This window comes from Mytilus edulis, chromosome 11 (genome assembly GCF_963676685.1).
Source record: "Mytilus edulis chromosome 11, xbMytEdul2.2, whole genome shotgun sequence".
In the NCBI taxonomy this organism is placed as follows: domain Eukaryota; kingdom Metazoa; phylum Mollusca; class Bivalvia; order Mytilida; family Mytilidae; genus Mytilus; species Mytilus edulis.
Window position 1 is genome coordinate 38,722,501 of NC_092354.1, and position 21,405 is coordinate 38,743,905.

The following is a 21,405-nucleotide window of genomic DNA, read 5'->3' on the forward strand; positions in this document are numbered from 1 at the left end:
ACATGTATGTGATCTTGATTTGAAGTTAGAAAAAAATGTTTGTACTAGATGCGTATAAATTTATTTATCAGTCAGTGATAATGATTGGGTCAAGTTCTTTCAAGTATTAATGAACTACAAATATTAGGCAATACATTTAAATTTGATAAGTAATTTTGCTCAATCATTTACATTTAGTAAGATATTAATGTTTTTTTTAACTTGACATTAATTATGGTATCTACTGTCCAGTTTCAATGATACAGCTCCCTAAAACTAAAGCTCCGATGCCGGGAATCGAACCCGGGCCGTCTGGGTGAAAACCAGAAATCCTAACCACTAGACCACATCGGACTTAGTATAACTACCTTAATTTAAGCTACATATAAGCAAGGTCAAGAATAGTTGATTACTTTGCTTAAACCATGTTTGTGTCAACATATGATTTGATAACTGTGAGGTGAGAGTCTGCGTGAAAGTATGTTATTTCAAAGTTAATCCTTTCTACCTTTCTTATCCACACTTAAAGCAGTAATGCTTTGAAAGTGTTTTTGTTCGATCTAAAAAAAAAAAAAATCTCGACGGCATTGGTAATGTACAGGTAGTTTGTCGGCAAAACCTTCCAACCTGAAATTTATGTACAGTGGACGCGTAATTAATGTTCATTCACAGAATTGGATTAATTAACCACTCCCCCTTTTTACATCTTAATTTTCATTGTGAAGCGGTTTCATTTAAATAAGACGCGAAACCGCCGGCATACTAAGCATAGCATTTGAGTCGCGAGATTATGTCGCAGATTACCAATTGAATAAGTACTAAATGCCCGTCGATTTTCTCTTGTCAAACATGTTTTTCGTGTTTCTACATGTTGTACCGACAATAATGTATAATAAACATGCCATCTATCATACATACCATGTAACACGTGGTAATCATGTACTGTCCTTATATGATCGAGTTAGATATCTTGGGTTATAAGCATCGGTGGTTCATTGGTAGAATGCTCGCCTGCCACGCGGGCGGCCCGGGTTCGATTCCCGGCCGATGCATTTCTTTTTTCGTATCTTTGCCACTTTCTAATGTACCAACTGGCAATGAAGAATGAGGAATGCAAAGCATTACAGTTTCAATACTTAACAATAATGGACGTTTGTTTGAAATGTGCGACGGTGTTACAACATTTAAAGAACTACTACGGTCTTTTTTGAAAGTGTTCGTTTACAAATTTATGTCAATCAAAGGATGAATTATTTTCTTTGTCAGATGAAAGTCAGAAAGGTCTTAACTAAATAATCTCCTCATCTGAAACTCAACTTTTTTTCCCCTTAATGGCATGTATTACAACAACAGTAATGTGATAAAGATGACCAAAAACTAAAGCTCCGATGCCGGGAATCGAACCCGGGCCGTCTGGGTGAAAACCAGAAATCCTAACCACTAGACCACATCGGACTTAGTATAACTACCTTAATTTAAGCTACATATAAGCAAGGTCAAGAATAGTTGATTACTTTGCTTAAACCATGTTTGTGTCAACATATGATTTGATAACTGTGAGGTGAGAGTCTTCGTGAAAGTATGTTATTTCAAAGTTAATCCTTTCTACCTTTCTTATCCACACTTAAAGCAGTAATGCTTTGAAAGTGTTTTTTGTTCGATCTAAAAAAAAAAATCTCACGGCATTGGTAATGTACAGGTAGTTTGTCGGCAAAACCTTCCAACCTGAAATTTATGTACAGTGGACGCGTAATTAATGTTCATTCACAGAATTGGATTAATTAACCACTCCCCCTTTTTACGTCTTAATTTTCATTGTGAAGCGGTTTCATTTAAATAAGACGCGAAACCGCCGGCATACTAAGCATAGCATTTGAGTCGCGAGATTATGTCGCAGATTACCAATTGAATAAGTACTAAATGCCCGTCGATTTTCTCTTGTCAAACATGTTTTTCGTGTTTCTACATGTTGTACCGACAATGTTGTATGATAAACATGCCATCTATCATACATACCATGTAACACGTGGTAATCATGTACTGTCCTTATATGATCGAGTTAGACATCTTGGGTTATAAGCATCGGTGGCTCAGTGGTAGAATGCTCGCCTGCCACGCGGGCGGCCCGGGTTCGATTCCCGGCCGATGCATTTCTTTTTTCGTATCTTTGCCACTTTCTAATGTACCAACTGGCAATGAAGAATGAGGAATGCAAAGCATTACAGTTTCAATACTTAACAATAATGGACGTTTGTTTGAAATGTGCGACGGTGTTACAACATTTAAAGAACTACTACGGTCTTTTTTGAAAGTGTTCGTTTACAAATCTATGTCAATCAAAGGATGAATTATTTTCTTTGTCAGATGAAAGTCAGAAAGGTCTTAACTAAATAATCTCCTCATCTGAAACTCAACTTTTTTTCCCCTTAATGGCATGTATTACAACAACAGTAATGTGATAAAGATGACCAAAAACTAAAGCTCCGATGCCGGGAATCGAACCCGGGCCGTCTGGGTGAAAACCAGAAATCCTAACCACTAGACCACATCGGACTTAGTATAACTACCTTAATTTAAGCTACATATAAGCAAGGTCAAGAATAGTTGATTACTTTGCTTAAACCATGTTTGTGTCAACATATGATTTGATAACTGTGAGGTGAGAGTCTTCGTGAAAGTATGTTATTTCAAAGTTAATCCTTTCTACCTTTCTTATCCACACTTAAAGCAGTAATGCTTTGAAAGTGTTTTTTGTTCGATCTAAAAAAAAAAAAAAAAAATCTCACGGCATTGGTAATGTACAGGTAGTTTGTCGGCAAAACCTTCCAACCTGAAATTTATGTACAGTGGACGCGTAATTAATGTTCATTCACAGAATTGGATTAATTAACCACTCCCCCTTTTTACATCTTAATTTTCATTGTGAAGCGGTTTCATTTAAATAAGACGCGAAACCGCCGGCATACTAAGCATAGCATTTGAGTCGCGAGATTATGTCGCAGATTACCAATTGAATAAGTACTAAATGCCCGTCGATTTTCTCTTGTCAAACATGTTTTTCGTGTTTCTACATGTTGTACCGACAATAATGTATAATAAACATGCCATCTATCATACATACCATGTAACACGTGGTAATCATGTACTGTCCTTATATGATCGAGTTAGACATCTTGGGTTATAAGCATCGGTGGTTCAGTGGTAGAATGCTCGCCTGCCACGCGGGCGGCCCGGGTTCGATTCCCGGCCGATGCATTTCTTTTTTCTTATCTTTGCCACTTTCTAATGTACCAACTGGCAATGAAGAATGAGGAATGCAAAGCATTACAGTTTCAATACTAAACAATAATGGACGTTTGTTTGAAATGTGCGACGGTGTTACAACATTTAAAGAACTACTACGGTCTTTTTTGAAAGTCTTCGTTTACAAATCTATGTCAATCAAAGGATGAATTATTTTCTTTGTCAGATGAAAGTCAGACAGGTCTTAACTAAATAATCTCCTCATCTGAAACTCAACTTTTTTCCCCCTTAATGGCATGTATTACAACAACAGTAATGTGATAAAGATGACCAAAAACTAAAGCTCCGATGCCGGGAATCGAACCCGGGCCGTCTGGGTGAAAACCAGAAATCCTTTTTTTTTTTTTATCTTTATTAAAATCAAACATCATATAATACAAATAAAACAAAATATAAAATCAATTGTCCTTGATTGTTCTCAATATATACTATATACTATACTTTGTATTCACAATACTGTTAATTTACATTTCAGGTACACAATTATTACAATTTAAAGACTAGAACATTGTCTGTTTCTTCTAACAACGGGTTATCCATTACAAACTTTTTTTGAAATATATGACTCATATTATGACATCGACAGAGATAGACATACATATATGTTACATAATGTTTTAATGTATATTGAAATAACTTAATCAAATTTACATTAGAATAACCACTATTCAACAAATTTCTCCTTCTGAAGATACAATATCTGGCAACAGACATAAAAAAATTAAGAAAAGAATCATTTACACCTTTCATATGCCATCGCAATCCCAAAATCAATAATTCCTCACTTCTTACTAAACTGATCTTATCTGAATCACAGTTTTCAAATATTCTAACCAATAAAGATGACAAATAATTATGAAAATCTTCAAGTTGATCACAATTCATAAATATATGCAGGATGTCTTCCTTTTCACTGCAACATACTTTACAGATATTATCATCAACTAAGCCTATCTTTTGAAGTTTTACATTAGTAAAAATACAGTTATGCAACACCTTAAAGTCTAACTCAACTAAATTAGAAGGTTTCCAATACATATTGACATGTTCCCATATTTTACTGAATGCTTCAGAAGTCACATCAAATTCTGATTTCCATAACTCAATACCAACAGGTTCTTCAACAATATTCTCCAACATAATAGTATATAATGTTTTAGTACTACATAATTTCAAATCATAATGCACATTTTTACAAATAATTGAAATGTCTATTGTTCTTGGTATAGATATTCTGTGAATATCAGAGTTCACTGTGTTTTTCCATTCTACAGGTATAACATTCAACAAATTTCTATATCTATCAATTACATATTGTACATTAACATCTTCATATACAATTTGAATCATTTCAACTATAGCATGATCTGGCAAGAAACCAGTTTTTACTTCAAAGCATATATCTTTGAGACAAACAATACCAGCACCTATAAAATCGTGCCATACAATTGTTCTATTATTAAGTACAATATTTGGATTAACAAACAAAGGCTGGTCATAAACATTTTCTACAGACAATGGAAACTCTATATTTTTCCTTATACAATTCAATGCTTGAAAAAATTCCTGATAAACAACAGGAAGTTTTTTCAATTCACAATTTGGTATCACTGTATAAAAAACATTATGACAAAGTTTCATTTCATAAATTGAGGAAACAAAATACTTAAATGTGTATTTCCATAACACTTGATATTCATCATCTAACAATCTACCTAAAAATTTTAGCCTGAAAGCATATATTTTACATTTGATATCATCAACATTTAAACCACCTCTACTTTTATCATCTATTATACAGTTGTATTTTACTAAATGACATCCATTTTTCCATATAAAATTCAGACAAAGTCTTTTGATCTCTATATAAGCCCATTCAGGTAATGCAGTAACAAACAATGCGTACCAAAATTTAGATAACATCAGTGAATTAATTACGCTAACCCTGCCATGTATAGTTAATCTTCTCAATAACCATAAGTTGAGAAGAGATTTTATCTGAACTATTTTATTTTTCCAATTCATTTCATCACACATTTTTCTATTTTTTCCAATAAAAACTCCTAACAGTTGAAAATAATCTTCACAAACTTTAAGACCAATATGATCTTTTTCTACTACAGATAAAGTACCAGTACCTAAACATATTATCTCTGACTTTTGTCTGTTTATTTTAGCACCTGTTGCTTTGCTATACAAATCAAATTCCTTAAACACTTCAGGAATTGATTCCTTATTACATAAAGATAATGTAGTATCATCTGCATGCTGATAAATTAATCCCTCTTTATCACAATTAGGGACTTTTATACCTTTGATTTTGTCATTTTTAACAATTCTACAATGTAAAGGTTCAGCAGCAAGAACATATAACAATGCACTTATTGGGCAGCCTTGTCTAATACCATTTTTAATATGAAAATAGTTTGTCAAAAATCCATTACATTTTACAGCACTATTAATACCATTATAAAATATTTCAATCCATTTTACAAATCTATCACCAAATCCATATTTTCTTAACACATATAACAAATATTTATGACTCACTCTGTCAAATGCTTTTTCCTGATCTAATTTCATTATATACCCTTCAAGTTCATCTTTTTCAATAAGTTCTATAATATCTCTTACATTTGCAATATTATTTGATATATCCCTACCAATAATACAGCATGTTTGATCATTAGATACAATCTTAGGTAACACTACCTTAAATCTATTTGCCATTATCCTGGCTAATATTTTATAATCAACCTGTAGTAATGAAATAGGTCTATAATTTTTCAAAGACTTTTTATCACCTTTCTTTTTATATATAAGACTAATCACTCCACATTTCATAGATCTGCCTAAAACCCCTTCTTTTTCAATAACATTAAACAAATCAAATAAAACATTTCTGAGTTCATTATAAAATTGACAGTAAAACTCAACTGTGAGACCATCAGACCCTGGACTTTTATTTTTTGACATTTGATTTATTGCTTTAAAAATTTCTTCATGTGAAATATCAGCATCACAAAAATTACAATCATTGTCATCTATTTTTGTATCTACACTATCTAACAATTCTGACATTTTATCATTATCTGTATCTACACATGAGTACAATTCTTTATAAAATTTATATTGTAAATCTAAAATACCTTCAGTAGCATAAACTGATTCATTATTTTCATTTAGTAATTCTTTTATAGAATTATTCTCTTGTTTATATTTCTCCAAATTTAAAAAATACTTTGTACATTTATCTGACTCAACAGCCCAAATAGCTTTTGATCTGAATACTGCACCTCTACATTTTTCTAATTCATATGCTGACAACTCAAGTTTCAAATTTTCTAACTTAGCTACATCAACATCTACACCACAAGCAGCTTTTTCACATAAAAAATTGATCTGCCTTTCTAATCTATAAAAATCTCTTCTATTTTCTTTTGCCATTTTAGAAGAAAAAATTTGAGAATATCTCTTTATTTTATATTTAAGATTATCCCACCAAATCATTAAATCTTTATTATACAATTCATTTTCTTTTTCATCAGAAATAATTTCTTTTACTCTCCTTACATATTCTTCATTACATAATAATGTATTATTGAGGACCCACAATCCAGGACCTCTTTCAATATTACTACAGTTAAAATTCATAATTACAAACGAATGATCACTTAAACTAGTAGTATTATAATATACATTCTGAACATAAGAAGATAACTTTTTATTTACAAGGAAATAATCAATTCTACTTTGTTGTAATTCTCCATTACAAATTCTTTTCCATGAAAATATTCTAGAACTTTTATTTCTAGTACGCCATACATCATACAAATTGTTATTTTCAATCAAGTCACATAATTTTTTACATGGTTCATCAATAACATGATTACTTTTACCACCTCTATCTAACATAGATAGAGAAGTATTAAAATCCCCACCAATTATCAAGTTATCTAACTTTTCAGTATACTGTTTAACAAAGTTAAAAAAGATAACTCTTTCAGCATTAACATTTGGAGCATACAATGAAATTACATTAAACAATTGCCCATCTTCTTCATATGTTATATGAATAAATCTGCCATCAGAGTCTTTATATACACATTTTATCTTATTTTTAAAATAATTATTCACTAAAACAGCCACACCCCTTCTACCATGTAAACTGTTACTACAATATATATCACCTTCATATAGGTGTTTAACACTATTTACATAAGCATCATCCCAAAATGTTTCTTGTAATAATACCATACTAAATTTTCTATCATGAATAATACTTATAAAATTCTCAAAATTAATTACATTCTTTAAACCATTACAATTAAAAGAACAAATTACCACCATTGCAAAAAGAAAAACAATCTTGCATATAAACTTATCCATTTTTATTTATTTTTACTGTCAACCACCTTTCTTACATTTTTACCAGTCAAATTAGGAGTAGGTTTTGCAATAGATCTCCTTTCAAGATTCCTCTGTTTTTTCTTAATTTTTTTGGCCATTTTTGCACTGACAAATTTATTTGGGGTGTCATTTTCACCATCAGAACAAATAGAAGACTCATTTTCATTTGCACCTTTCATGGAGACTTCTTCGTCACCAACGAAGGTGCTTTTATCATTAGAGCAACCCTGCTTAATTTCAATTTCATTTTCACTCACCCTAGTGACAATATTGTCCCCAGAAGGAGCGTCATTACTAGCTATTTTTAACTTTTTGCCATCAGAAAAATCCTTGTCTAAATTGATGTTTTCATTAACATCTTCCTCGTTATCTAGATTCAATAGTTCATCGTCTGTTATCTCATTATTACTTTCGGTATCACTGTCCATCTTTCTCTTTCTGTTTTCCTCCTGGGGGTGGCTTTTTGGTTTATTTTGCACCACATTAACTTCTATCGGAACAGTTGTTTTAGGATCAGTATCGGCAACATCTTCCTCTGACCAAACTTCAGACATATCTTCATCATCATTTTCACCGGTAATATTAACTATTTCCGGACCATTTTCGTCATTCTGTTTGTTGCAAGTACAACGATCGCTTTTTTCTGTGCATGTGTCGCATGTACACACACATGGATGTTTACGACAGTCCTGACAAGGACATACACACGGATCACTTTTACAGAAAGAGCAGGTACATATACATGGGTACTTTTCACATTTAAAGCAGGCGCATATACAGTCTTTTTTCCCACAAATGTTACATTTGCACATACAAAAATAGAAATTACATATTTCACAGTTCTTCTTCTTTTTATATGCTGGAGGTTGATCTTTTTTGGTATTTGAGCTACTTCCACACACACAAAATAACGGTAAATTATGGCAATATTCACATTTACTAGCTTTACATTGTCTCTTTGAATGTCCATATTGGCCACACCCGTGACAAACAAAGTACGGACATTGTTTACGCATATGCTCCGGTGACAAACACTCCGAGCAGACCTTTATCTGGTTGTTATGTACAAGCCGAAAATATTTCGTATCTGAGCCTATTTTGAAAGGTATTGTCCATGGCAAAGCCAACATACCCTGTGGAAATTTGCATTTCATAAATCTTGTCCCGTCTGCTACCTGCGTTCCAGGTATTGCTCGTCTGTATATAGGCGAAACGATTTTCACCCCTTTTGATACTAATTTACTTCTTATATCATCATCCGAAATAAACGATGGAAGTTGCATTATAGAAACAACAGTTATATCCGAATGTAACATGCTGACTTGATATTCATTATTTGCAATATCAATTCCTTCTTGCACTAGACGGAAAGCAGTCTGCTTACTATCTAATGTTATATCATACGACATGGCATCATTTTTGACAACAGCTAACACCGAATTTAAACCAGTGACTGTTTCAATATCTTCAATTACTATTCTTTCACCAATAACATCTGTATTGATTACTTCAATTCTCACAGTACAATCTCTCTGATACGACTTTACATCACGAACATAATTTTGCTTTTGATTATATCCATTCCCAGCACCACGGCTACCATTCCGTTGAGAAAAATAAGATTTTTTACTAGTTTGCTCCATTTCGCCGGTCATTCCGGAAAATTACAAGCAAGCACAGCCCAAATTTGTAAACAAACACTCGAGTGCTCCTAAACGACCCCCCTTTTCCACACGAATAAATCGTCGGATTAGGGGGAACTACAGTTTATAATGACAGTTTCTCTTCTAAATACAACACAGTTTTGTTAGTAAAACATAAATAAATCATTACTGTTATTATCGAATCATAATATCCTGTTGAAAACAGATTTGTCCACCGGAGCAATTATGACACGTCCATCCTGGGCTGCGCTCAGTTGGGACTCCACAACAGTAATGTGATAAAGATGACCAAAAACTAAAGCTCCGATGCCGGGAATCGAACCCGGGCCGTCTGGGTGAAAACCAGAAATCCTAACCACTAGACCACATCGGACTTAGTATAACTACCTTAATTTAAGCTACATATAAGCAAGGTCAAGAATAGTTGATTACTTTGCTTAAACCATGTTTGTGTCAACATATGATTTGATAACTGTGAGGTGAGAGTCTGCGTGAAAGTATGTTATTTCAAAGTTAATCCTTTCTACCTTTCTTATCCACACTTAAAGCAGTAATGCTTTGAAAGTGTTTTTTGTTCGATCTAAAAAAAAAAAAATCTCACGGCATTGGTAATGTACAGGTAGTTTGTCGGCAAAACCTTCCAACCTGAAATTTATGTACAGTGGTCGCGTAATTAATGTTCATTCACAGAATTGGATTAATTAACCACTTCCCCTTTTTACATCTTAATTTTCATTGTGAAGCGGTTTCATTTAAATAAGACGCGAAACCGCCGGCATACTAAGCATAGCATTTGAGTCGCGAGATTATGTCGCAGATTACCAATTGAATAAGTACTAAATGCCCGTCGATTTTCTCTTGTCAAACATGTTTTTCGTGTTTCTACATGTTGTACCGACAATAATGTATAATAAACATGCCATCTATCATACATACCATGTAACACGTGGTAATCATGTACTGTCCTTATATGATCGAGTTAGACATCTTGGGTTATAAGCATCGGTGGTTCAGTGGTAGAATGCTCGCCTGCCACGCGGGCGGCCCGGGTTCGATTCCCGGCCGATGCATTTCTTTTTTCTTATCTTTGCCACTTTCTAGTGTACCAACTGGCAATGAAGAATGAGGAATGCAAAGCATTACAGTTTCAATACTTAACAATAATGGACGTTTGTTTGAAATGTGCGACGGTGTTACAACATTTAAAGAACTACTACGGTCTTTTTTGAAAGTGTTCGTTTACAAATCTATGTCAATCAAAGGATGAATTATTTTCTTTGTCAGATGAAAGTCAGAAAGGTCTTAACTAAATAATCTCCTCATCTGAAACTCAACTTTTTTTCCCTTAATGGCATGTATTACAACAACAGTAATGTGATAAAGATGACCAAAAACTAAAGCTCCGATGCCGGGAATCGAACCCGGGCCGTCTGGGTGAAAACCAGAAATCCTAACCACTAGACCACATCGGACTTAGTATAACTACCTTAATTTAAGCTACATATAAGCAAGGTCAAGAATAGTTGATTACTTTGCTTAAACCATGTTTGTGAAAGTATGTTATTTCAAAGTTAATCCTTTCTACCTTTCTTATCCACACTTAAAGCTTTAATGCTTTGAAAGTGTTTTTTGTTCGATCTAAAAAAAAAAAAAATCTCACGGCATTGGTAATGTACAGGTAGTTTGTCGGCAAAACCTTCCAACCTGAAATTTATGTACAGTGGACGCGTAATTAATGTTCATTCACAGAATTGGATTAATTAACCACTCCCCCTTTTTACATCTTAATTTTCATTGTGAAGCGGTTTCATTTAAATAAGACGCGAAACCGCCGGCATACTAAGCATAGCATTTGAGTCGCGAGATTATGTCGCAGATTACCAATTGAATAAGTACTAAATGCCCGTCGATTTTCTCTTGTCAAACATGTTTTTCGTGTTTCTACATGTTGTACCGACAATAATGTATAATAAACATGCCATCTATCATACATACCATGTAACACGTGGTAATCATGTACTGTCCTTATATGATCGAGTTAGACATCTTGGATTATAAGCATCGGTGGTTCAGTGGTAGAATGCTCGCCTGCCACGCGGGCGGCCCGGGTTCGATTCCCGGCCGATGCATTTCTTTTTTCTTATCTTTGCCACTTTCTAGTGTACCAACTGGCAATGAAGAATGAGGAATGCAAAGCATTACAGTTTCAATACTTAACAATAATGGACGTTTGTTTGAAATGTGCGACGGTGTTACAACATTTAAAGAACTACTACGGTCTTTTTTGAAAGTGTTCGTTTACAAATCTATGTCAATCAAAGGATGAATTATTTTCTTTGTCAGATGAAAGTCAGAAAGGTCTTAACTAAATAATCTCCTCATCTGAAACTCAACTTTTTTTCCCTTAATGGCATGTATTACAACAACAGTAATGTGATAAAGATGACCAAAAACTAAAGCTCCGATGCCGGGAATCGAACCCGGGCCGTCTGGGTGAAAACCAGAAATCCTAACAACTAGACCACATCGGACTTAGTATAACTACCTTAATTTAAGCTACATATAAGCAAGGTCAAGAATAGTTGATTACTTTGCTTAAACCATGTTTGTGTCAACATATGATTTGATAACTGTGAGGTGAGAGTCTGCGTGAAAGTATGTTATTTCAAAGTTAATCCTTTCTACCTTTCTTATCCACACTTAAAGCAGTAATGCTTTGAAAGTGTTTTTTGTTCGATCTAAAAAAAAAAAAAATCTCACGGCATTGGTAATGTACAGGTAGTTTGTCGGCAAAACCTTCCAACCTGAAATTTATGTACAGTGGACGCGTAATTAATGTTCATTCACAGAATTGGATTAATTAACCACTCCCCCTTTTTACATCTTAATTTTCATTGTGAAGCGGTTTCATTTAAATAAGACGCGAAACCGCCGGCATACTAAGCATAGCATTTGAGTCGCGAGATTATGTCGCAGATTACCAATTGAATAAGTACTAAATGCCCGTCGATTTTCTCTTGTCAAACATGTTTTTCGTGTTTCTACATGTTGTACCGACAATAATGTATAATAAACATGCCATCTATCATACATACCATGTAACACGTGGTAATCATGTACTGTCCTTATATGATCGAGTTAGACATCTTGGATTATAAGCATCGGTGGTTCAGTGGTAGAATGCTCGCCTGCCACGCGGGCGGCCCGGGTTTGATTCCCGGCCGATGCATTTCTTTTTTCTTATCTTTGCCACTTTCTAGTGTACCAACTGGCAATGAAGAATGAGGAATGCAAAGCATTACAGTTTCAATACTTAACAATAATGGACGTTTGTTTGAAATGTGCGACGGTGTTACAACATTTAAAGAACTACTACGGTCTTTTTTGAAAGTGTTCGTTTGCAAATCTATGTCAATCAAAGGATGAATTATTTTCTTTGTCAGATGAAAGTCAGAAAGGTCTTAACTAAATAATCTCCTCATCTGAAACTCAACTTTTTTTCCCTTAATGGCATGTATTACAACAACAGTAATGTGATAAAGATGACCAAAAACTAAAGCTCCGATGCCGGGAATCGAACCCGGGCCGTCTGGGTGAAAACCAGAAATCCTAACCACTAGACCACATCGGACTTAGTATAACTACCTTAATTTAAGCTACATATAAGCAAGGTCAAGAATAGTTGATTACTTTGCTTAAACCATGTTTGTGTCAACATATGATTTGACAACTGTGAGGTGAGAGTCTGCGTGAAAGTATGTTATTTCAAAGTTAATCCTTTCTACCTTTCTTATCCACACTTAAAGCAGTAATGCTTTGAAAGTGTTTTTTGTTCGATCTAAAAAAAAAAAAAAAAAATCTCACGGCATTGGTAATGTACAGGTAGTTTGTCGGCAAAACCTTCCAACCTGAAATTTATGTACAGTGGACGCGTAATTAATGTTCATTCACAGAATTGGATTAATTAACCACTCCCCCTTTTTACATCTTAATTTTCATTGTGAAGCGGTTTCATTTAAATAAGACGCGAAACCGCCGGCATACTAAGCATAGCATTTGAGTCGCGAGATTTTGTCGCAGATTACCAATTGAATAAGTACTAAATGCCCGTCGATTTTCTCTTGTCAAACATGTTTTTCGTGTTTCTACATGTTGTACCGACAATAATGTATAATAAACATGCCATCTATCATACATACCATGTAACACGTGGTAATCATGTACTGTCCTTATATGATCGAGTTAGACATCTTGGGTTATAAGCATCGGTGGTTCAGTGGTAGAATGCTCGCCTGCCACGCGGGCGGCCCGGGTTCGATTCCCGGCCGATGCATTTCTTTTTTCTTATCTTTGCCACTTTCTAGTGTACCAACTGGCAATGAAGAATGAGGAATGCAAAGCATTACAGTTTCAATACGTAAGGGATATAAGCCGATAACAGTCCATTCTGTAAAATATTGGACAGGTCTGAGGCCGCAGGCCGAAGACCTGTTCAATATTTTACAGAATGGACTGTTAGAGGCTTATATCTTACTTAAAACATTGTTTAACACGTCGATAAAAGGTAAAATAAAAACTAAAAGCAAGCAAAGATTTTTTTTCATCAAGTATGAAAATTGTTTTGTAAATAAACTTTCTTTAAATTACATAAAAATATATCCTACATGTTGGCCCCTTTAAACAATAACTTAACGTAAAACAAATAGACAAAAAGAAAGTACAGCTGAAGGTAAACAACATGTATTGTTACATGAAGAATAAGACACAGGGTATGCGTATCATGATTTTTGCGTGCGCAAGGACTACTCACATTTTCTGCTCATAGTTTTCGTGAATACCTTTACATACGGTTTGTGTTTCTAAATGGATAAAGTGATGAAAGTATATTAATTTAAATGCAAATACGAAGAAAAAGATGTCGTTGCATGTATTAGTGAATGTGTTGTTTCAAACTTTGGATTAAAATCAAATGTGTATTCAGAATCTATTCAGATACATTATTTCAGTGTGGATTACAAAGAGGATATAGTCAAAGCAGCTAATAATGGTAAGTTATATATATATTATATTTCATAATGTAGTGCTCTTCTATTAGTTTCTTGTTTCTTTTTGGGTTTTATTTTAACGAAGTGATTGAGAAAATAAAAATAATAGGATATGAAAATAGGTTCTTGTCGAACCATATCGAGTGCACCGCAGTCGATTTTATTACAGATATATAGTAAATATTAACAAATGATAAGATAGCAACATGCAATCAGTTATATTCTTTTGTCGGAATTTTCAAGAGACTGTACCCAAACGGTACCACCTAATACCCCCCCCCCCCCCCTAATTTCTTTTTTTTCTTTCTGCAAGATCGTGTCGCTCTTTTTTCATTTATTTGTTTATTGAGTCCCTTGTGGTTTATAAATGTTACCGAAATATATTCTTATCTCGATTTTCTTTTAAACAAAAATCTCTCATAAAACGATCACTGCAAAAAAGTGCGAATCGGAAACACGATTGGTTTGTTTGACAGATAAAATGCGGTTATGTTATTATAGTCCCCTAGTTCATGAAGGAAGTTCAAGATTCGCACTTTGTACACAGGAGATAAGGTTTATGTTGTTCATTGCCCTTGTTTTGTTGCATGATCAATCAAATTTAAGGAGGATTACTTCATTGCTTTTTTTCATTTTAATTCTAGTTGAAAATGATGTTAGGAAGAATAAGAGCAACACCAGAGGTCAATTTTGATAGTCTAAAGACGGATGAGGATAACTCTTTTGAAAAAAGAAATTAATAAAAGCCAAAAAACAAGACTTACAACGAGCATAATCAACTTATTGAATTAGTTTTAAAAGAGACAACCCCAAAACGTGAGAAAATGGCTGTGATATAAGTATTGGATGTATTAAAAATCAATTTAAAAGTGATTTTTTCCTCAAGAAACCGTTTTGATGAGTGACAAGTTATTGTATTTAAAAGTGACTTCAATAAAAATGTTGTTTTTTAATTGTCATTTGTTTTTTGTTTGTATTTTTGTTTACATGATGAAACAATTAGGGTAATTAATATTTTTATTTATTTCAGTGATTTAACTATCATTTATCTGTAAGAATCAGTTATGCTACCTTTAGCTATCCAATATTTTTAAGAAAGAGGAGGGCTATTCTTAAAAATATTGGACAGCTAAAGGTGACATATTGGTTTCTTACAGGTAAATGGTAGTCCAATCACTATAATAAAAAACAGGTAAAACAATAGAATGACGTCACAACAATGTTTTAATTAACAATAATGGACGTTTGTTTGAAATGTGCGACGGTGTTACAACATTTAAAGAACTACTACGGTCTTTTTTGAAAGTGTTCGTTTGCAAATCTATGTCAATCAAAGGATGAATTATTTTCTTTGTCAGATGAAAGTCAGAAAGGTCTTAACTAAATAATCTCCTCATCTGAAACTCAACTTTTTTTCCCTTAATGGCATGTATTACAACAACAGTAATGTGATAAAGATGACCAAAAACTAAAGCTCCGATGCCGGGAATCGAACCCGGGCCGTCTGGGTGAAAACCAGAAATCCTAACCACTAGACCACATCGGACTTAGTATAACTACCTTAATTTAAGCTACATATAAGCAAGGTCAAGAATAGTTGATTACTTTGCTTAAACCATGTTTGTGTCAACATATGATTTGACAACTGTGAGGTGAGAGTCTGCGTGAAAGTATGTTATTTCAAAGTTAATCCTTTCTACCTTTCTTATCCACACTTAAAGCAGTAATGCTTTGAAAGTGTTTTTTGTTCGATCTAAAAAAAAAAAAAAAATCTCACGGCATTGGTAATGTACAGGTAGTTTGTCGGCAAAACCTTCCAACCTGAAATTTATGTACAGTGGACGCGTAATTAATGTTCATTCACAGAATTGGATTAATTAACCACTCCCCCTTTTTACATCTTAATTTTCATTGTGAAGCGGTTTCATTTAAATAAGACGCGAAACCGCCGGCATACTAAGCATAGCATTTGAGTCGCGAGATTTTGTCGCAGATTACCAATTGAATAAGTACTAAATGCCCGTCGATTTTCTCTTGTCAAACATGTTTTTCGTGTTTCTACATGTTGTACCGACAATAATGTATAATAAACATGCCATCTATCATACATACCATGTAACACGTGGTAATCATGTACTGTCCTTATATGATCGAGTTAGACATCTTGGGTTATAAGCATCGGTGGTTCAGTGGTAGAATGCTCGCCTGCCACGCGGGCGGCCCGGGTTCGATTCCCGGCCGATGCATTTCTTTTTTCTTATCTTTGCCACTTTCTAGTGTACCAACTGGCAATGAAGAATGAGGAATGCAAAGCATTACAGTTTCAATACTTAACAATAATGGACGTTTGTTTGAAATGTGCGACGGTGTTACAACATTTAAAGAACTACTACGGTCTTTTTTGAAAGTGTTCGTTTGCAAATCTATGTCAATCAAAGGATGAATTATTTTCTTTGTCAGATGAAAGTCAGAAAGGTCTTAACTAAATAATCTCCTCATCTGAAACTCAACTTTTTTTCCCTTAATGGCATGTATTACAACAACAGTAATGTGATAAAGATGACCAAAAACTAAAGCTCCGATGCCGGGAATCGAACCCGGGCCGTCTGGGTGAAAAAAAAGACCACATCGGACTTAGTATAACTACCTTAATTTAAGCTACATATAAGCAAGGTCAAGAATAGTTGATTACTTTGCTTAAACCATGTTTGTGTCAACATATGATTTGATAACTGTGAGTGAGAGTCTGCGTGAAAGTATGTTATTTCAAAGTTAATCCTTTCTACCTTTCTTATCCACACTTAAAGCAGTAATGCTTTGAAAGTGTTTTTTGTTCGATCTAAAAAAAAAAAAAAAAAAAATCTCACGGCATTGGTAATGTACAGGTGTCAACATATGATAACTATGATTCAGCTGACAGCATGACAGGAGAGTATTCAAAGCTCACAAAAATATACCAGTCGGTAATTATAGGATGCAGAAACGTATATCTACAACTGATAAAGGGCAAAGTTATGTATTTAGCTTAATTGTAATTACATGGAGTGTATGCATTGAAATTAACATGTACCATATGTCGACTTTACGAGTTCAAGTTGTCTGTCATGCAAACCACAACAGAAATCGTGTCAAATTACAGAACTTTTCGTTTTTGCGATTAGGTCTTCTTTGAAAGACTTGGATTTAATTATCCCTCCCCCTTTTAGATCACGATTTTTTTTAACTACGCGGGTAAGCTTAAGTTTCAAATTATACACGAAGCCGACAGTAGCGGGGATATTTCTGGTCATTATATTTCAACCTCGAATTGAGATTATGCTGCAGCTGTAATTTAAACTATCGCCGATTTCCTCTATCAAATATATTTACCGACAATTTCAGTATAATATTAACATGCATATATACCATACATATCAGGTAACACGTGTTCTTATATGATCAAGTTAAACAAGAGGTAGTCATAAGCATCGGTGGTTCAGTGGTAGAATGCTCGCCTGCCACGCAGGCGGCCCGGGTTCGATTCCCGGCCGATGCATTTCTTTTTTCGTCTCTTTCAAATGTTTTCAATTGATTAGAGGACATATTGGCACATAATCGTATCATCCACGAATATATAGTGGGCATTACTGTTAATTAACGTAAAAAGAAATTCATTTGATGCCATCATTTCAAATACAACGCGTGCGTCTCCTCGCTTTAGAGGTCAATCTTGAAAAAGATACAAATAAATATCGGTAAGAACGCGCTTTATAAGTGTGCCAGGAGTGAATGGCTCCTGCGCTGCCATTTTTTAGTAATAGAGTGGAATTGTATAGAGAGAGTGGCAAACGCAGGGAATTACGTTATCGTATCTAACTTATACCCCGAGGGGATAATGTCATAACAACTGACTAAATGACAAGAAATACATAAAACATCAACATGACTTTAAAACAGAAAGTCATTACTTGCTAGTGTACATTCTTCTGCAGGTGTGATGGTCACCCATCTCATTTCAGTCGGTGTCATTTCAAGACATAATATTAAGGCACAAAACAGCGGCAGATGCAAACTACAAGCTTACATACGTTGCAAGAATTAATTGCAATTTATTCGCTCTGATGAGTATGTGAATCCTGCATATCTTTTTCGTGACTTTTAACATCGTTTCCTCCAAGCACAAAAAATTAAAGCTCCGATGCCGGGAATCGAACCCGGGCCGTCTGGGTGAAAACCAGAAATCCTTTTTTTTTTTATCTTTATTATAATCAAACTTCGTATTTACATATCACAGTTCAGAATTACACATCAATGAAAAACATTATTACATTATTATCAATTACTGTCCTTTCTCTGAAAAGAAACATTCAATATTCTACATTTACAATTCAAATGCGTGAAATATTTGTCACGAACACAATTATCTGGTTATATACTCATATATAGATATCATATTATATCCTTATAGAAAAATATTCATATACTTATATTCTAACTCACTCTTATCTACCATTCAGCACATACATTCAAATTGATAAAAAGCTTACACAGAATACAAAGAAAATTTAGAGTGAAAAATGATTATGACGTCTTATTTTCCGACAGAGGACAAAAAATAATACAATAGAAAATATTGTTCGCACTGGGCTGGATTCCATTCCACAATGCAATCAAAATTCGAAGTATTAAATATCGAGTCAATCATCAGCTATTTTAAGACATGCAAACAGAGCACAAAAATTTTCAAAATATTTGGAAAAACTTTTTCACAACATACTCACAAACAACATACAAACTATCTCTCTTACAAATCAACATATAATAAAATAATAAAACATTTAAAGTTTTTTATTTGTCGCAAATTCTATCATCTCATCTAGTCCTTTTCTCACATCATCAGTCATCAATTTCGGTATAGTTCTTACATCACGAAAATCTTCAGTCAACACTTTATTAAATTTATAGAAACCTCGGTCACTGCAATCGAGTATTTCAAATTCTTTCTCATCTATATGATACAATATCAGACGATTCCTCAATGTTTTTCCGATCAACAATTCGTTACGACCTCCTGATTGTTTCAAAACAAATTTTGGAATTAACTTTATATCAGTTGCAATATTTGACGGAAATGTTTGTTTACTTTTGTCATTATTTTCTACCAATTTATCGCGTTGAGATGTAGCAGATAGCATATCCCTGTAATTTACTTTACTAAGCGGCGGAAATTCTGAAAGTTCATCATCTTTTGTATTACATTTATTCCTTTCAATTTTGTCCATGGATAATCTACCTTTGTTTTTATTTACATTTTTTCTATTGACACAATTAACTGATACAGACAATTCTTTACCTGTATCGATTGCACTCAGTTCTATATTTGGACGTTCTATACCGGTTTCAATGTAACCTGAACATGCTATAACGGAGGCCTCAGACGGGTTATCTTCAATGTCCATTATATCCGATGTATTTGCCGCCACTGTTTCGTCCTGTATTTTATTGCTTTCAAATACACAATCTGAATGAATCATCTCGATATGATTTTCAATATTCGAAATAGTTTCAACACTGTTGTTATACTCTTTCATTCGTTTTTTGTCACGGTTGACAGTTGAAATCGACTTTCGTTTACTTTTATTTGTATCTTCATTTGCAAACATTATAGAAATACGTGCTCTGTCACTTTCACCATGCACAGTAAATGTAATATTTCGAAATTGTTCACAAGCATTTTCAATAGTACTCCTTAATAAGGATGGAAGTCTCTCCATTATAATATAATTCACCCTTGGGTAGCCTCTTTCTATACGACAATGTTTACAATAATGTAAAACATTACAAACGACAGTTTTGTTATAATTAAAGTCAAAAACTTACTTCTGATACAAGTTATAACGTTAATATTCCGAAAATATGCTTGGAAATCCGAGCAATCACTTATAACATAGTAAATATTTCCTTAGACATAAACACAACGTCCAGTCACTTAAAGGTCCACTCGACCACCAAAAAAAAACCAGAAATCCTAACCACTAGACCACATCGGACTTAGTATAACAAGTTAAAATTAAGCTATATGTAAAAGCGTCCTGACCGAGCCTAATACATTTATGATTGTGTCAACATATGATAACTATGATTCAGCTGACAGCATGACAGGAGAGTATTCAAAGCTCACAAAAATATACCAGTCGGTAATTATAGGATGCAGAAACGTATATCTACAACTGATAAAGGGCAAAGTTATGTATTTAGCTTATAATTACATGGAGTGTATGCATTGAAATTAACATGTACCATATGTCGACTTTACGAGTTCAAGTTGTCTGTCATGCAAACCACAACAGAAATCGTGTCAAATTACAGAGCTTTTCGTTTTTGCGATTAGGTCTTCTTTGAAAGACTTGGATTTAATTATCCCTCCCCCTTTTAGATCACGATTTTTTTTAACTACGCGGGTAAGCTTAAGTTTCAAATTATACACGAAGCCGACATGCAGTAGCGGGGATATTTCTGGTCATTATATTTCAACCTCGAATTGAGATTATGCTGCAGCTGTAATTTAAACTATCGCCGATTTCCTCTATCAAATATATTTACCGACAATTTCAGTATAATATTAACATGCATATATACCATACATATCAGGTAACACGTGTCCTTATATGATCAAGTTAAACAAGAGGTAGTCATAAGCATCGGTGGTTCAGTGGTAGAATGCTCGCCTGCCACGCGGGCGGCCCGGGTTCGATTCCTGAAAACAGGTGTTTATATCGAGAGAGTCAATCTAATTCAAAAACTGTGTTTTTCCAAGTCATCGTATATGTGAATTTGTATATTTTGTGTCAGAATGTGATAATATACCTTAATATCGTTTGATTTTTTCAACTTTTTTGTTGAAAAAGACTTTGTTTTGTCACCCGGGATGGGTGACAAAACGTACCCTTTGGATGACAATTATTCAAAGGAACAAACTGTTCGTGTGAATGTTGGCAGTACTAAAGTGATTACCTCAGAATTAG

At 34.0% G+C, this 21,405-nt stretch overlaps 1 long non-coding RNA gene and 17 other non-coding genes across 18 annotated transcripts; 10 read left to right on the top strand and 8 right to left on the bottom strand.

Annotated features, from left to right (window-relative positions):
* Positions 1-261: 261 nt before the first annotated feature.
* Trnae-uuc (transfer RNA glutamic acid (anticodon UUC)) lies at positions 262-333 on the bottom strand. Its single transcript has one exon. It is a non-coding gene; the product is annotated as a tRNA-Glu (tRNA).
* Positions 334-960: 627 nt separating this feature from the next.
* On the top strand, positions 961-1,031 carry Trnag-gcc (transfer RNA glycine (anticodon GCC)). The gene has a single exon. It is a non-coding gene; the product is annotated as a tRNA-Gly (tRNA).
* A 331-nt stretch (positions 1,032-1,362) lies between these two features.
* Trnae-uuc (transfer RNA glutamic acid (anticodon UUC)) lies at positions 1,363-1,434 on the bottom strand. The gene has a single exon. It is a non-coding gene; the product is annotated as a tRNA-Glu (tRNA).
* Positions 1,435-2,058: 624 nt separating this feature from the next.
* Trnag-gcc (transfer RNA glycine (anticodon GCC)) lies at positions 2,059-2,129 on the top strand. Its single transcript has one exon. It is a non-coding gene; the product is annotated as a tRNA-Gly (tRNA).
* Positions 2,130-2,460: 331 nt separating this feature from the next.
* Positions 2,461-2,532, bottom strand: Trnae-uuc (transfer RNA glutamic acid (anticodon UUC)). Its single transcript has one exon. It is a non-coding gene; the product is annotated as a tRNA-Glu (tRNA).
* Positions 2,533-3,163: 631 nt separating this feature from the next.
* Trnag-gcc (transfer RNA glycine (anticodon GCC)) lies at positions 3,164-3,234 on the top strand. The gene has a single exon. It is a non-coding gene; the product is annotated as a tRNA-Gly (tRNA).
* A 6,423-nt stretch (positions 3,235-9,657) lies between these two features.
* On the bottom strand, positions 9,658-9,729 carry Trnae-uuc (transfer RNA glutamic acid (anticodon UUC)). Its single transcript has one exon. It is a non-coding gene; the product is annotated as a tRNA-Glu (tRNA).
* Positions 9,730-10,355: 626 nt separating this feature from the next.
* Positions 10,356-10,426, top strand: Trnag-gcc (transfer RNA glycine (anticodon GCC)). The gene has a single exon. It is a non-coding gene; the product is annotated as a tRNA-Gly (tRNA).
* A 330-nt stretch (positions 10,427-10,756) lies between these two features.
* Trnae-uuc (transfer RNA glutamic acid (anticodon UUC)) lies at positions 10,757-10,828 on the bottom strand. Its single transcript has one exon. It is a non-coding gene; the product is annotated as a tRNA-Glu (tRNA).
* Positions 10,829-11,414: 586 nt separating this feature from the next.
* Trnag-gcc (transfer RNA glycine (anticodon GCC)) lies at positions 11,415-11,485 on the top strand. Its single transcript has one exon. It is a non-coding gene; the product is annotated as a tRNA-Gly (tRNA).
* A 330-nt stretch (positions 11,486-11,815) lies between these two features.
* Trnae-uuc (transfer RNA glutamic acid (anticodon UUC)) lies at positions 11,816-11,887 on the bottom strand. The gene has a single exon. It is a non-coding gene; the product is annotated as a tRNA-Glu (tRNA).
* Positions 11,888-12,514: 627 nt separating this feature from the next.
* On the top strand, positions 12,515-12,585 carry Trnag-gcc (transfer RNA glycine (anticodon GCC)). The gene has a single exon. It is a non-coding gene; the product is annotated as a tRNA-Gly (tRNA).
* Positions 12,586-12,915: 330 nt separating this feature from the next.
* Positions 12,916-12,987, bottom strand: Trnae-uuc (transfer RNA glutamic acid (anticodon UUC)). Its single transcript has one exon. It is a non-coding gene; the product is annotated as a tRNA-Glu (tRNA).
* Positions 12,988-13,618: 631 nt separating this feature from the next.
* Positions 13,619-13,689, top strand: Trnag-gcc (transfer RNA glycine (anticodon GCC)). The gene has a single exon. It is a non-coding gene; the product is annotated as a tRNA-Gly (tRNA).
* A 432-nt stretch (positions 13,690-14,121) lies between these two features.
* On the top strand, positions 14,122-15,360 carry LOC139494833 (uncharacterized). The gene is made up of 2 exons (XR_011657175.1): positions 14,122-14,403; positions 15,046-15,360. It is a non-coding gene; the product is annotated as an uncharacterized lncRNA (long non-coding RNA).
* A 515-nt stretch (positions 15,361-15,875) lies between these two features.
* On the bottom strand, positions 15,876-15,947 carry Trnae-uuc (transfer RNA glutamic acid (anticodon UUC)). The gene has a single exon. It is a non-coding gene; the product is annotated as a tRNA-Glu (tRNA).
* A 629-nt stretch (positions 15,948-16,576) lies between these two features.
* Trnag-gcc (transfer RNA glycine (anticodon GCC)) lies at positions 16,577-16,647 on the top strand. The gene has a single exon. It is a non-coding gene; the product is annotated as a tRNA-Gly (tRNA).
* A 1,218-nt stretch (positions 16,648-17,865) lies between these two features.
* On the top strand, positions 17,866-17,936 carry Trnag-gcc (transfer RNA glycine (anticodon GCC)). The gene has a single exon. It is a non-coding gene; the product is annotated as a tRNA-Gly (tRNA).
* The last annotated feature ends 3,469 nt before the right edge of the window (positions 17,937-21,405 follow it).